The sequence below is a fragment of the Heliconius melpomene genome, chromosome 4 (genome assembly GCF_056956725.1).
Source record: "Heliconius melpomene rosina isolate 202511_hmr_F chromosome 4, ASM5695672v1, whole genome shotgun sequence".
Taxonomy (NCBI): domain Eukaryota; kingdom Metazoa; phylum Arthropoda; class Insecta; order Lepidoptera; family Nymphalidae; genus Heliconius; species Heliconius melpomene.
Window position 1 is genome coordinate 5,120,201 of NC_140392.1, and position 13,286 is coordinate 5,133,486.

Below are 13,286 nucleotides of genomic sequence, written 5' to 3' on the forward strand. Positions count from 1 at the left end.
GATTGCAATACAAATACAAAACCAATGCCTTCCAAAAATAAAAATATTCTAACAAAAAAATCTTATTCCAAATTTACTGTTCCCAGATATCCATCTATAAGTGCAAACACAAATCAAGTTGTTAAGTAGAAAACCCTACAAACTAAAACATGTACATGCTGTCATAATTTAATATGGTTTCATATAGCTCCTAAAATTGGATTACCTTAAAGTTCAACTATACACAACTAAGAACATGGAATACGATAGAGAACCTCAGTGTAATAGTATTAGGGGTATTAACAGCATTAGGGGCCAGTCGTGGCTCTGGGGCACAAAGTGTGACTGTAAGCATGAGAGGTTGTGGGTACCATTCCAATGCCACCAGAATTCGGTGAAAGATGGGGAGTGGAGTTTTTTAGCACTAGGTTCCCTTTGTCTACCTGGCTGTGTCAGGGATATGGTGCGAAGCTAATTTATTTTATTTTAACAGCGGCCGTTAACCTTTACATCCATTCTATAAAACACCATGCAAATTGAATTCATCTAGTGAATCCATTGTATTGGAACTGGAAAATAAATATGACTTACCAGATTCAGTCGAGTTGGTGCATGTTTATTTTGATATTAACACCTTCACATTTCCTTTTGGGATTCAAGCATGGTTTAAGAGACGTAATTGACAAATATATCTATCTCTTTCACTCTCATGTAAAACCTATTAGGCGATGTATTCAGTTTTTCAGGCAAGGAGCGACAATTTCTGAAGTAGGAAAAGCTTTTAGTCCGCGTTCGGGCGGCACGGCGAGCGGATGTGTCTCACCAGTGCAACCGTGTTTAAAACATCGCCGGTCGCATCTACGTAAATATATTTTTCATGGGAAAATGGACGCCGTTCCCACTTGTGCTATATTCACATTGTAAAAACTTACTTTTGGATACAATCAAACGTAAAACAAACAAAAACAATTAGTGTGTGAAAGTTGTGTAAACTAGTATAAATATTCATTTATATTCTTACCTACCGTCTTTTTGAAAATATTAATTTAAAAAAATATTTTAATGTGTAAATATACTTGTTGGACCAATCGAGTGACTTATTTTAGAACTCCTTTGATATCAAAGTAACTGAAACTTCATATCACCTAAACCTATCCCTTTTAAACTAATTTTAGACTATCTAGTGAGTGGACCAAGTTCGGATAAACTAAAATATATTAGTTTAAAGTGTACTCGGTAGCCTATATAGTAAATAGTGTTTATTAGTGTATGTATGTAATAGACATATCGTCTCGAGACTTCTAGTAACGTCGACAACGAAATTTTTTACCTACAATTCAGGTAAGTTTGTTATAAATCATTGAGGTTCCCTTTTTAACGTTAATTGGCAATTATAGTGACATATACGACGTTTGTATTATAGTCCCAAGTTTGATTTATACGTCGGTTACAATGTTATAATATTCTATTGGAAAAATATTGTTAGATATAAAGGCCAGGTGTGGCGCATTTTAAGTGCGAGAAGTTGTGGGTTTGATTCCTACTTGCGCCAATGAATTATTATTTATTAATATTTTAATTTTTTCGCTATGGCACTACGACGAAAAAGCATGGCGTTGAGTTTCACCACTCAAAATGCATTGAATCGAATTTTGGGGAAGGTGGTGGACGGAGTATCTTAACACTGTTCTCTCTGCCTACACTACCTTACCTACCTTATAAAATTCCAGTGATTCTATATAAATCCTCTTCCATTCTTGTAATTTACATACGTATATATGTAAACTGCATAAAACTGCATTAAGCTTTTCAAATATTGATTAATGCTAGCAAATGATACATTACAGGAAGTAAATTGAGATTCCAAGTTGCATATATCATTGATTCACTGACGAATATTCAATATCGTTCATAATTATTGCATTATTACTTTAGTTTTGCGTTTCTGAAAATTTCAGTAAAGACGTTAAACGCAATTTAACTATGTTTTTATCACATTTATAGTATTTAAATATTACGAAATAAATACATTGTTTACTAAAGCTAGTATTAGCTAAGGGCATAATAATAAACTTGCGTGTAAATGCGAGAGGTTGTGTGTTTGATTTCCACTCACATCTTGTGCCCCTAGGCCACAACTGGCCTTCTTGATATAAATGATTAAAAATATATAATATCAGTATTAATAGGTGAACCATTTCTATATTTATAAAGAATACGTCATAGAGTGAATTAAGATGCGTTTTTAGATTGGAAGCAGAGTTGCCTACATTTATTTTTGTAATAACACGTGGTCAATATTATGAGAGCATCGTTGCGTAGTTGTTAAACACTGAGAAACCTAAAACTGTTTTAAAATTAATATAAAAGTAGATTTATTAAAAAACTAGAGTTAAAACATTCCTTTTTCTACTTTTCTCTCTACTTAGGGCTCAGGGTTTAAGTAAAATAAAATTTTCTCTTTAGAAACGATATAGTAACAATTTAATTTATACATATTTCCCAATGAAAACATTTAAATAAAAAATTACAAATTTCTTTAGTAGTTTTACAACGCCATATAAGTCGATTTTTACTTTCTATTTTCTCTTATAATCGTATATTAAGAATACTAATATACGTATATTGTCAGCTTATTGGCTTTTGGTATGTAATTATTCTACTTTATCTAAGCACAGTACCAATATAGCTGGCAGCCAAATGGTAATTGACAGTTCGATGGAAATGCCGGAATGAATCAAGGTGAGATTGATTTTAGAGTGGAAACGAAAAATGCTTTAAATATTAATCGTTATTACTGAATGAGTAATTGCATACAAATTATTATTTTTAGATTAAATAGTTTACTAAAAAGTGTTTGGAAAATAGCTACACACTTTTCAACACATCGCAGGGGAGTAAGAAAAGCTAGTGTTTAGACTCTCCGTTCCAAATTTTTCAATTTGCCTGAATCTTCAAGGCGCTCCGAGCTGGGTAACAGAATTGAAAGCCGCTAAACTTGCTAGTAGAGCGACGAAAATGTAAATATTTCACATTTGAGTACGAATCGAACCTATAACTGTCTCGTCTTTAGGCACACGCTATTGCCACTGAGTCACGATGGCCTCTAAACGAATATTTCTAAAAATAAATCATTCGTCAGTATGATAATATATGTATATCATCATCATCATCATCAACAGCCATCTTTTGTCCACTGTTGGACATAGGCCTTCCCCAATTCTCGCCATCACACTCGATCTTCAGCTTTTCGGACCCATCCGCTATATGTATATGTATATATGTATTCCTCAGGTATAAAATATTTTTATTCTCATTGGAAAAAAATGGCTTTGGACTTGTAAATGATAGCAATTATTAATGTAGAGAAAACTATAAGTAAAAATATATTGTAAAATTATGTTGAATGGCGTAACCAAACGCCGGTAGCGTTTTCTTTTATTATCTATTTAAAATAGTACACATTTTCTATTTGACTATTAGTAGGAATTAGCTAATGGCTTTGAATGTAGCTTGATGAAAGCTGTCTGGATCTAATATTAGGTTACACGCTATTGTAGCGCAGTGGGTGTGCTTAAATTTCTACAATAAGTCCGGGTTCAAATTTTAATTAACGTTTATTAATTAAATTATATTCTTTCATTTAATTTACCTATATTTGATATTGACTCTGTTCATACAAAAAAAATGCCTTTTATACAAAAAAATATTTGTTTTAAGAATGTTTTTCGTTATTACGTTTATGATGGGTTTATATGTGAAAAACAATGATTATTATTAACTGATTTAAAAAAGAAGGTTCGGTTTGTATATTTTTTTTATAGTAGATTAAAATAGCACGTTATTTCCCTTGTATAGTGAATGAGTGGACAGAGTGACACACCTCACTCGCTGGCGATGTCTAGACAATGCGAGTTGTGTAAACAAAGGCGCTTTTTCATATAAAAGCACGAATCTCTTGTCAATATTGGCATGTTTATTACGATTGATTAAAATAGGATTATAAATTTGAAATATATTATACCCAGCTTTTGTTAAAACTTGAAGTTAGTTGCCCATTAATTTAAAATTATTTTTGAGCTGGTGCAGGAGGGTAGGCAGAGGAAAGTTATTAATCCACCTTTCAATCTTGGGAGACTTTTAATATTGGAGTAGAGATAGAGAGAGATATGTCTGGAGGAAATGAAAATTAATCATTCCCTCAAGTGAGATCGAACTCACAACGTCTTGCTTACTGAAAGACGTTGTGCTTTTGCGCCATGATGACCTCATATAAAGATCATAGACATTTTAGTTAATAGATAATTATACAAAACAATGTAAAGAGAATGTGTCAATTACAGTATTTTTTTTGTGTTGTAGTAGGGAGGGAACATGGGAACCTAGTTTATAAGGACTCTCTATTCCTACTAAAACCACCTGCACGTTTTCCCACTTTCACGTTTTTTAAATATAAAAGGAAATGGAAAATATCTTTTAAATCTTAACATGATACCTACAAAGTTAACACTTATATATTATTCAAATAGTCGATAAAGGTTCAAAATACATTCAAAAGTTCACTGACTTAGTTTCCCTCAATAGGGTGAAATGCAATAAACATTAGAGCGTTAGGTAAGGAGTTTTACATAGTTTATTTATTTCTTAGTTGACGTTATCTTAGTAGTAAAGTCTACTTGTAAATTTTACGAGGCCATTGCTTCGGTGTTTTTGGTTTTAATTTTTTTTTATGAATCCTAGCCAGTCGTAGAGCAGAGGCACACGCATGTATTAAACGCGATAGGTTGTAGGTTCGATTCCCTCTCAAGGAAATGGAATATTTAATATTGTCATTTCTTCGCTCTGGTGTTAAGGTAAAACGCGACGTTGAGATCCGCTACTTAACACGCCATGCCTCCAGAATTCAGCGGAATATAGGGAACGGAGTGTTTTAACACTAGGTTCCCTCTGCCCTGCCCTCCTGAGTGCTGGAAACGCTAAAATAAGTATTATTTTTATATACATTTTTCGACCTTAAACGTAAAAGTTTACGTTTAGTCTACTAAGGGCTGGTTTTAACCTTGACATTTTATAGTATGTAATTATAGTAAGATATTTTTATATGAACATCCTTTATCAACAACTGTTGTCTCTATTGGAATATTATAGAAATTCATTTACATGATTAAACGATTAAATCTTGTATTTTCATTAAAAAAAGTAAATAACTATATTAGCTGTGCACTATAATTAAATATATATAATACGAATAAATCTATTTATAATATTAACTTTGAGTCCATCGGGGTGCATTGGGACAGTAAGCGCGACGGTCTTGTGTTCGATTCCCGTTCGGGTATTGAATTATTTTCATTTCTTCGCTCTGTGCTCTCGATATAATGCGGCGTTGAGTCTCGAATATTGGACAGAAAGTAGTGGGAACGAAGTGCCTTAACACTACGTTCTCTCTGCTTCTGCAGCACAGCGTAAAGTAAATTTTATATTATTCTTTATATTCACAATAAATAATCTGTACCTAACGAAACTGCGGCCAATATATACTTGTATCTGTTAATCTACTTTCAACCCCTTTTGTACGTGCTCTCTGGGGCTCTCTCTCTATACGTGACCTTCCTAGAACCATTGACGTTGTGCCTGTAGTGGCCGTAGATAGGTATGTCTTAAATATTTCTATTTGTTTGTCATTTTCATAGCATTATAAGGAAATAATTTTATATTTAAATAATAAATATTTGTGTTAAGTGTTTTTATCTTTATCAATTCAACTCATAGCTTTGTAGAAACACCGAACCACATATATGTTCCTTAAATATTTAACCCATTGCGTGCTACACTAGATCAATGCTACTTTTGTAGCCTTACCAGCTTCACGCTATATCCCGCACACAGCAGGGTAGGCAGAGGGTTACGACACTCCGTTTCCCACTTCCTGCCGAATTGTGGAGGCATTGCGTGTTGAGTGGCAGAACTCAACGCCCCGCTTTGCCTCGACACCAGAGCGAAGAAATGGAAATATAAACGTAAATAAATATTTCACTTCCTCGAGTGGGGATCGAACTCACAATCGTCGCGTTACAGTCACACCCTTGTGCCGCTGAGCCACGACGGCTTCCGTAGCTTTACAGCTTCAAACTTTTTGCGTGTATCGAATCAGGCAGAGTTAACTATAGTTACGCTTTCAGAACTTCGAAGTATTTCCTTTTAAGTACTGGAACTCTCGCTTTGGTTTACCTGAGTAAGGAAATAAAAAAAAAGAATCTGCTAGAGGGAATTTAATTAATACTCATCGCATGTATAGTTACGTATTTATACTCCGCCACAATATCGTATCTTTCAAAGTTAAATAAAATGAAATCTTAACTTAGTGTTAAAACACTCCGTTCTCCATTTTCCACTGAATTCTGGAGGCATTGCGCAATGATTGACAGAGTTTAACGCTGCGATTTGCCTCGACACCAGAGCGAAAAATTGAAAATATAAATTTAAATAAATATTTCATTTCCTCGACTGGGGATCGAACCCACAAGCACCCACTGCCCTCTTTCAAAGTTATTTAGACACAAATGGATCGGAAAGGAAATGGCGGATATATATTACAAAAATATATTTTGTTTTAGACGATGCACTGCCTTATAATAAAATCGGGCAAGCGAGACGGTAAATTGCATGCCCCCTGGGTGACCGCGTCTGGCTTCCGTAGGTTTATATTTCTTATATTGTGGGTACTCTCATATTTTATATGAAAACTTTTTGGTTTACTTTGTAATATATATTGGGAAGTATTAGATTTTGACTTATGTTTATAATTGAATGTGCCTTTGATTTTGTTTTGCTTGTTTTGTTTTTATTGTAAAAGTTTCAAAGATAGATGTATATCTTATTACACTTTGTACTTATATCTTTGTTGACAAAATAAAAAATCGATCAATTACGCGAGTCCAACTTGCATTTGACCGGGTTCCGTATTCATTTTTGGATTGTAGGTTAAAAGGAAATACAATTTGCAGTTAACAAACTTAAGAGTGCTGACGTATGCTCTCATTTTGTATGAAATGAACTACATTTATAAGTTTGTAATATTTTTATTCTATGAAGTATCTCTAAATTTTTACACATTGGATATTCACATAATTTTTGATGATTTAGAAGCTTGATATTTTCTGTGCTCCAAGTGATCATACACTTGATTATTTGATATTAACTTCTAATTAATACATCTACGTGTTCTCGAGATAAATGCTCGTGATAGACGGACAGACAACAAAGTAATCGAGGCATGGAACCATAAAAGAAAATTGATCGTCCTTTTTTAAACTTTACCAAAAAAGTTAATCTATTGTGCGTTTCTTTAAAATAACTTCTCCCATATGTTATTTATAATTTTGAAATCTAAATAAAATCTTTTATTTACCAATATTTTCTATATATATCTACCTAAATATTATATAAATCTGTATATATAAACTTTAAAATGACACAAAGAGTTGAAAAACATATTTAGAAACAAAATAATTTACAGAGTTTATTGAAGATTTAATCACCACCATATTTGCATGCCGCAGTAATTTCATTTCGAGATGATTAAGACAAATTGGGCGTGAAATAGCAGCACCATAAATGTGATGGCAACTTAGCTATATTCGTATAATTTTAGGCGGAGTAAGCGACGGTGATGAATAACGTGAGCGGACCTACCGCAATAGACTAATGTATCTCTAATAGTTAAAGGCTCGAAAGGTTGTAGTTATTTTGAAAAATATCTATACTTCCAATAAAATCGTATTAGAGTCGGTGTCTGTACTAGGAAGATATTTAAAAAAAATGTTATTGGGAACCTTTATTAACCTAATAGAACCCAAAACAATGATTTTTAAAATTTTTGTCTGTTTGTCTGTGCGTTTGTTATCGCTAATCTCAGAATCGAGTCAACCGATTTAGATGCGGTTTTCACTATTGGATTCTGGCAAGCTTCCGAAAACATATAGGGTTTATTTTATTACAATCGGTTCATAAATAAAAAAGTTATGCCAATTTAAAGTATTTAGTTCGACAAATTTACTACTAATTCTTAATATATTCCATATATTATAGAAACATATTGTTAATATATTTATCAAAATTGAGGCTTTTGTAGCGCAGAGGCAGAAAGGTGTGACTAACGCGACGGTTGTGGATTCGATCCCCGCTCGGGGGATTGAGTTATTTGTTAATATTTTCATTCCTTCGCTCCGGCATCGATTAAAATAAGTAAGACATTAAAAAACAGACCATAAATAATGTGAACGCAGTTATATTCGTATAATTTTAGGCGGGTAAGGGATGGTGATAAATAACATGAGTTGCGGACCTACCGCATTAGACTAATGTATCTCTGATACTTGAAGGCAATAATGTAGCTACTTTGAAAAATACTGGTAATGTTTTTGGTGAGATATATACTAAATTTTGATGTAGATAATAATTTTTGATTAAAATTTTAATCTATAGTATCTATACTAATATAATAAAGCGGAAGAGTTTGTTTGTTTGTTTGTTTGTTTGTTTGTTTGTTTGTTTGTTTGTTTGTTTGAACGCTAAGATCTTTGGATCTACTGGATCGATTTACTTTGTTTTTGTTTTGTATGAAAGCTGCATTCTTCAGAAGTGCTATAGGCTATATAATATTACATTACACATATATACTAATATTTTTTTCTAATTTGACATGCAATTTATTCTGCCATGTTAATAACAATCGTCGTCGCTACGCGACCGCGTTCGTTACCGCGTCATTTTGATATTCATCCTTATGAAAATAAATATAATAGTCACTTTTAGTAATTTTATATGATTTCAATAATTTATATGTAATTTTTTTTTAAACTAAACTAACGTTTATACGTTTGTCGAAATAACCATGTGTTATCGCCAATACTCAATAAGTATCTCCATAAATATATATTTAAAAAAATATAAATCAATAAAACTTCTATTAAAATATAAAGTACTTTTGTGTATCCATCATTTTATCATATGTAAATTGTAATGGATTGTATGCTGCGACATTGATGGATTCGTTAATAAGTACCTACAAAAAACTTGAGCTGATATCGTATTATGCATATAAACTAGCATTTATAGTAGTTTATTATCATTTTCATGTATTTTTCAGACATAACCTAGTGTTAAGTTACGTGTACAATCTACTCATTTCAGATATATTGTTTGTTAGATGATGGAACTTAACGCTGCACTCTATATTATTTAAACAGAAAAATGAAATAATATGAAGATAAGATATATTCCATCGCCAACGAATGAAAATTCAGCTTTTTATTACTGCATTAACATATTAACATTTATATATAAAGTATTATTTTTACAGATTCATAACCAAACAATCAGAAACTTGAAATTGAATTAAAATTAAACTACAGTTATCACAGGATCACAAATGCGCGATTGGTTGTGGGTTCGATTCCCACTCGAGGAAATTAAATATTTATTTAAATTTATATTTCCATTTCTTCGCTCAGATGTAGGAGCATCACCATTTAACACGCAATCCCTCTAGAATTTGGCGGAAAATGAGGAACGGACTCCTCCTCTACACTGATGTGTGCAGAATACAGCGAGAAGCTGAATTAGATTTTTTTAAACTACACAATTTACTTTTTAATTAATATTGACTAAGTTTTAGGTTCAGTCATACAAATAATTTACGCTATATTAAAAATATACAAAAAAGAACATATCTAAACAAAGTAATGAGCTTAATTACTTCCATTATGTCCAAAAACAAATATTTGTATTTGTGGGGAAAGTAGAATTAGTTTTACTTGTATTTGCGTCCATCGTTGTCTTGCAAATGTAAATATTATTACCATAGATACTAAACTAATATTATGCTGTAAAGTTTCAATTTACACAATAGTAGTAGTTAGGCCAGTAAAACCTACTGGCTGTGGGTTCGATTCCCGCTCGTTGAGATGAAATATTTATTTAAATTTATATTTCCATTTCGCTCTGGAGTCGAGGTAAAAGCACGGCGTTGAGTTCCCCCACACAACACGCAATGAATAAGACCTTTTCAGAATTTCATCCAATATTTTTTACGTAAAAAATACTATTACCTTTCATATATCCCATAAGCATAATCTTGAGACATTTACAAAATTTTCTTTAATTTTAGTTGCAATCTGGCGAGAAACTAAACATCTAGAAGTGTTAAAAACAAAAATACCGAACGCGTAAATACTATGTAAGTTTATTTGGGTGTTATTGTATGTTTCCTATATATCAATCAACAAGACGAAATAAATCTTAATCCATCTTCAACTTCACGAATAAATGTCTATGTTTTATAGCGAATTTGCTATTGAACGTGATTTACATATATGTTGTAGTTTATTTACTGGACATTGCTTACGGTAAATTTGTAAGCATGAAAATAATTGAAAATGTATGTGTGTATATTCTGGAGGCATTACGTGTTGAGTGGCGGAACTAAACGCAGCACTTTTCCCTTGAAACCAGAGCGAGGAAATGAAAATATGAAATATTTTCTAGAGTGGGAGTCGAATATATAAACTGTCGCGCTTATATTATACTACAATAACACGTATATGATATATTTTTTTTCATTGGGAATTTAATATTTTTCTTAAGTCATGAAAATTGGATGAAAATAAGATCATGCAATTAAGTAATTATGTATAGTTTACATAATAACTTAGGTTTTTTGCATGAGGTTACTCCTGATAATAATGATTAATTAAATATTTTATTATGTGATGTTTTATTTATGTTATAATTCAACAACAAAATAAATATAAATTATATAAATTTTGATACTGTTACAATTATAATCTAAGAGGACATTAAAACTCAGAAAAATTATAGTTAACGAATCGAAGTTTTGGTACTTCGTTATTGCAAAAAATATTTAATAAAATATTTTTAACTATAATTTGTTAAACTAGTGATGAGGTATAACTATAGAGAAAATTTTGCTTTAAGACTAACCATATAAAAAAATACAGTCGAATTAATAACCTCCTTTTTTTATAGAAGTCGGTAAAAATTTTGGTAATATAATATAACTAGCGACCCCCTTGCGGCTTCGCCCGCTTTTACTACTGGATTATTCATATAATGTATGTTTGCAAAGCACTTAAGATAATGTGAAAATTAATTAAACCCTAATGCAACCCGCGTTTTCGTAGTTTCAATAAGGATTTTCCAATTGTTTTACACAGCAAGGATTTTTTAGTAGGTACCGTAATTTTAAATCTGTGCTACTAATCTTTTCAAGTACTTGTTAAAATATATTTAAACGACTATTTTTAGATAGTTAAATGACTATTTTTAAACGGAAGAAATTATAAACAAAAACCTACCTACTAATAACTAATAACTACTACAAAAAATATGAAACCAAATATATCGCGCTGAAATAATACATTTAACTCCAATTATCCAATACGTGCAAACGCATCTAAATCTTCGTTGCTACAGAGGCAGGCGGGTTTTTTTTCGAGCTTGTGGTTAACGCTGAAGAGGGTATTCTGGTATACTACGTGGCTGCCTGTGAGGAAAATTAAATAGAATGCATCGGCCGGGAATCGAACCCGGGCTGCCCGCGTGGCAGGCGAGCATTCTACCACTGAACCACCGATGACTGCTCATGACGCGCTTGTATAAATAAGCAAAATGTCGCGAGGCGTGTTTCGCAGCAAGGATGTTTTAGTATTTTAATAACTTCTAAAGTTCTTATTAAAATGAAAAAACAGTAAAAGACAGTTCATCTACATTAAATGGCCAACGTAACTAACATACTTATTTATATACTGAGAGTAAGGGATAAGTAAAACTTGAGTCGGCACAGCTGATGAGTCAACGGCGATGTGTCAAGAATTAAATGCGTTTTTCTCTAAAACTATTCGCAATTTCGAAATATTGTAAAAAGCAAATTTTATCTTCGTTTAACGTAGAAAATTAATAAAGTATTTTAAAGGATAAGGATTAATACCATTATGGAAAAATATGACTGACAATAAAAAATATATTGAAATTACTATTTTTAGACAGAAATATGATCACTACACGTTATCCTTAAAAGATAAAAATATGCTGTCGCGGACTTTTTTGTAGATCTTATTAAGAGGAACAATACTCCAGTACATTTTTTTCATGTAGTACTTACCATTAAAGCAGCGCATGCGCGAAAGTGTCTCAACGGGTAGGACTTTAGACACATTTATCGTATTTATGTTAATTTACATAAGAATGTACAAATAATAAACTATATATAAACCTTCTACGAAAAATACTCGACTTAAAAGTGAAGACCGCATCAAAATCCGTTGGGTGGTTTAGAAGAAGAAGAGTTAGAAACAACAGACAGACACGAAAAGCGACTTTGTTTTATAAGATATAGGATAAACGTTACTTTTATATTATTTTTTAAATAAAAACATCAATTGTTAATATTAAAAAAAGATATATTTGCAGGACACAATACATACAAGCAAAATAAAAACTAAAGTTTGAAGTTTTACCTTTATTGTTGGTTTTTACTAGAAGCTTTTATATTGCATAGTATAAAACAGATTGTAAGTGATTGAAAAACGTGGTATGGAAAACACTAGTCAACATATTGTCGAGTGGAATAAATATCTTTTTTTTTTTTCTTTTAAAAAAATATCCTGTTAGGCTATTATAACTACGTTAATATCACACTACAGTGTTCAAATACAAATTAGGATACTTTTAGTTCAGTCTTCAGTCATTATTAATACATTCCCATTTAAATTGTACTTAAATATAACTAACTTTTTTAAAAACACAAAAATTTCCAAATTTACTTCTAACTTATTGTTTCATATGAGAAATATAAAATAATTCCATAATTTGTTGTTTGTGATATTCGTAATATCTATATAATATTAGATATAGATAATTTAAGCTGCTTTACCATTTATATACTTCAATCATCATTAATGGTACCGTACAATTTAGTACTTACCGTCTCTAAATGACCACTCATGAGTTAAAGAAGAGAGGCAAACATCTAAGAGGCAAAAACGGAAAGATTTCTTCCGATTGAAGTACTCAAGTGGCAATCGTCGTTTTTGTGTACATTCTCTATTTCTAAAAAGCAATATCTGCGATATAGGAGAGGTTATTAAATCGTTGAACATTTATATTGCCATTTTCTATCAGTTTTATTTGTATAATATTACTTTTTGTTAATAAAATATTTACATGTCTACAATGTGAAGAATTTCATATAATATGATTAAAATATTATTTGTAGGTCTAAATAG

The 13,286-nt window shown here is 31.6% G+C and overlaps 1 protein-coding gene across 9 annotated transcripts in view; it reads left to right on the forward strand.

Annotated features, from left to right (window-relative positions):
- Window positions 1-780: 780 nt before the first annotated feature.
- SK (small conductance calcium-activated potassium channel) overlaps window positions 781-13,286 on the forward strand; it is a 187,120-nt gene continuing 174,614 nt past the window's right edge. For all 9 annotated transcript variants that reach the window (XM_085208287.1, XM_085208290.1, XM_085208286.1 and 6 more), the window contains exon 1: window positions 781-1,320. The gene's annotated coding sequence lies outside the window, so the exon portion shown is untranslated. The remainder of the gene's footprint in view (window positions 1,321-13,286) is intronic.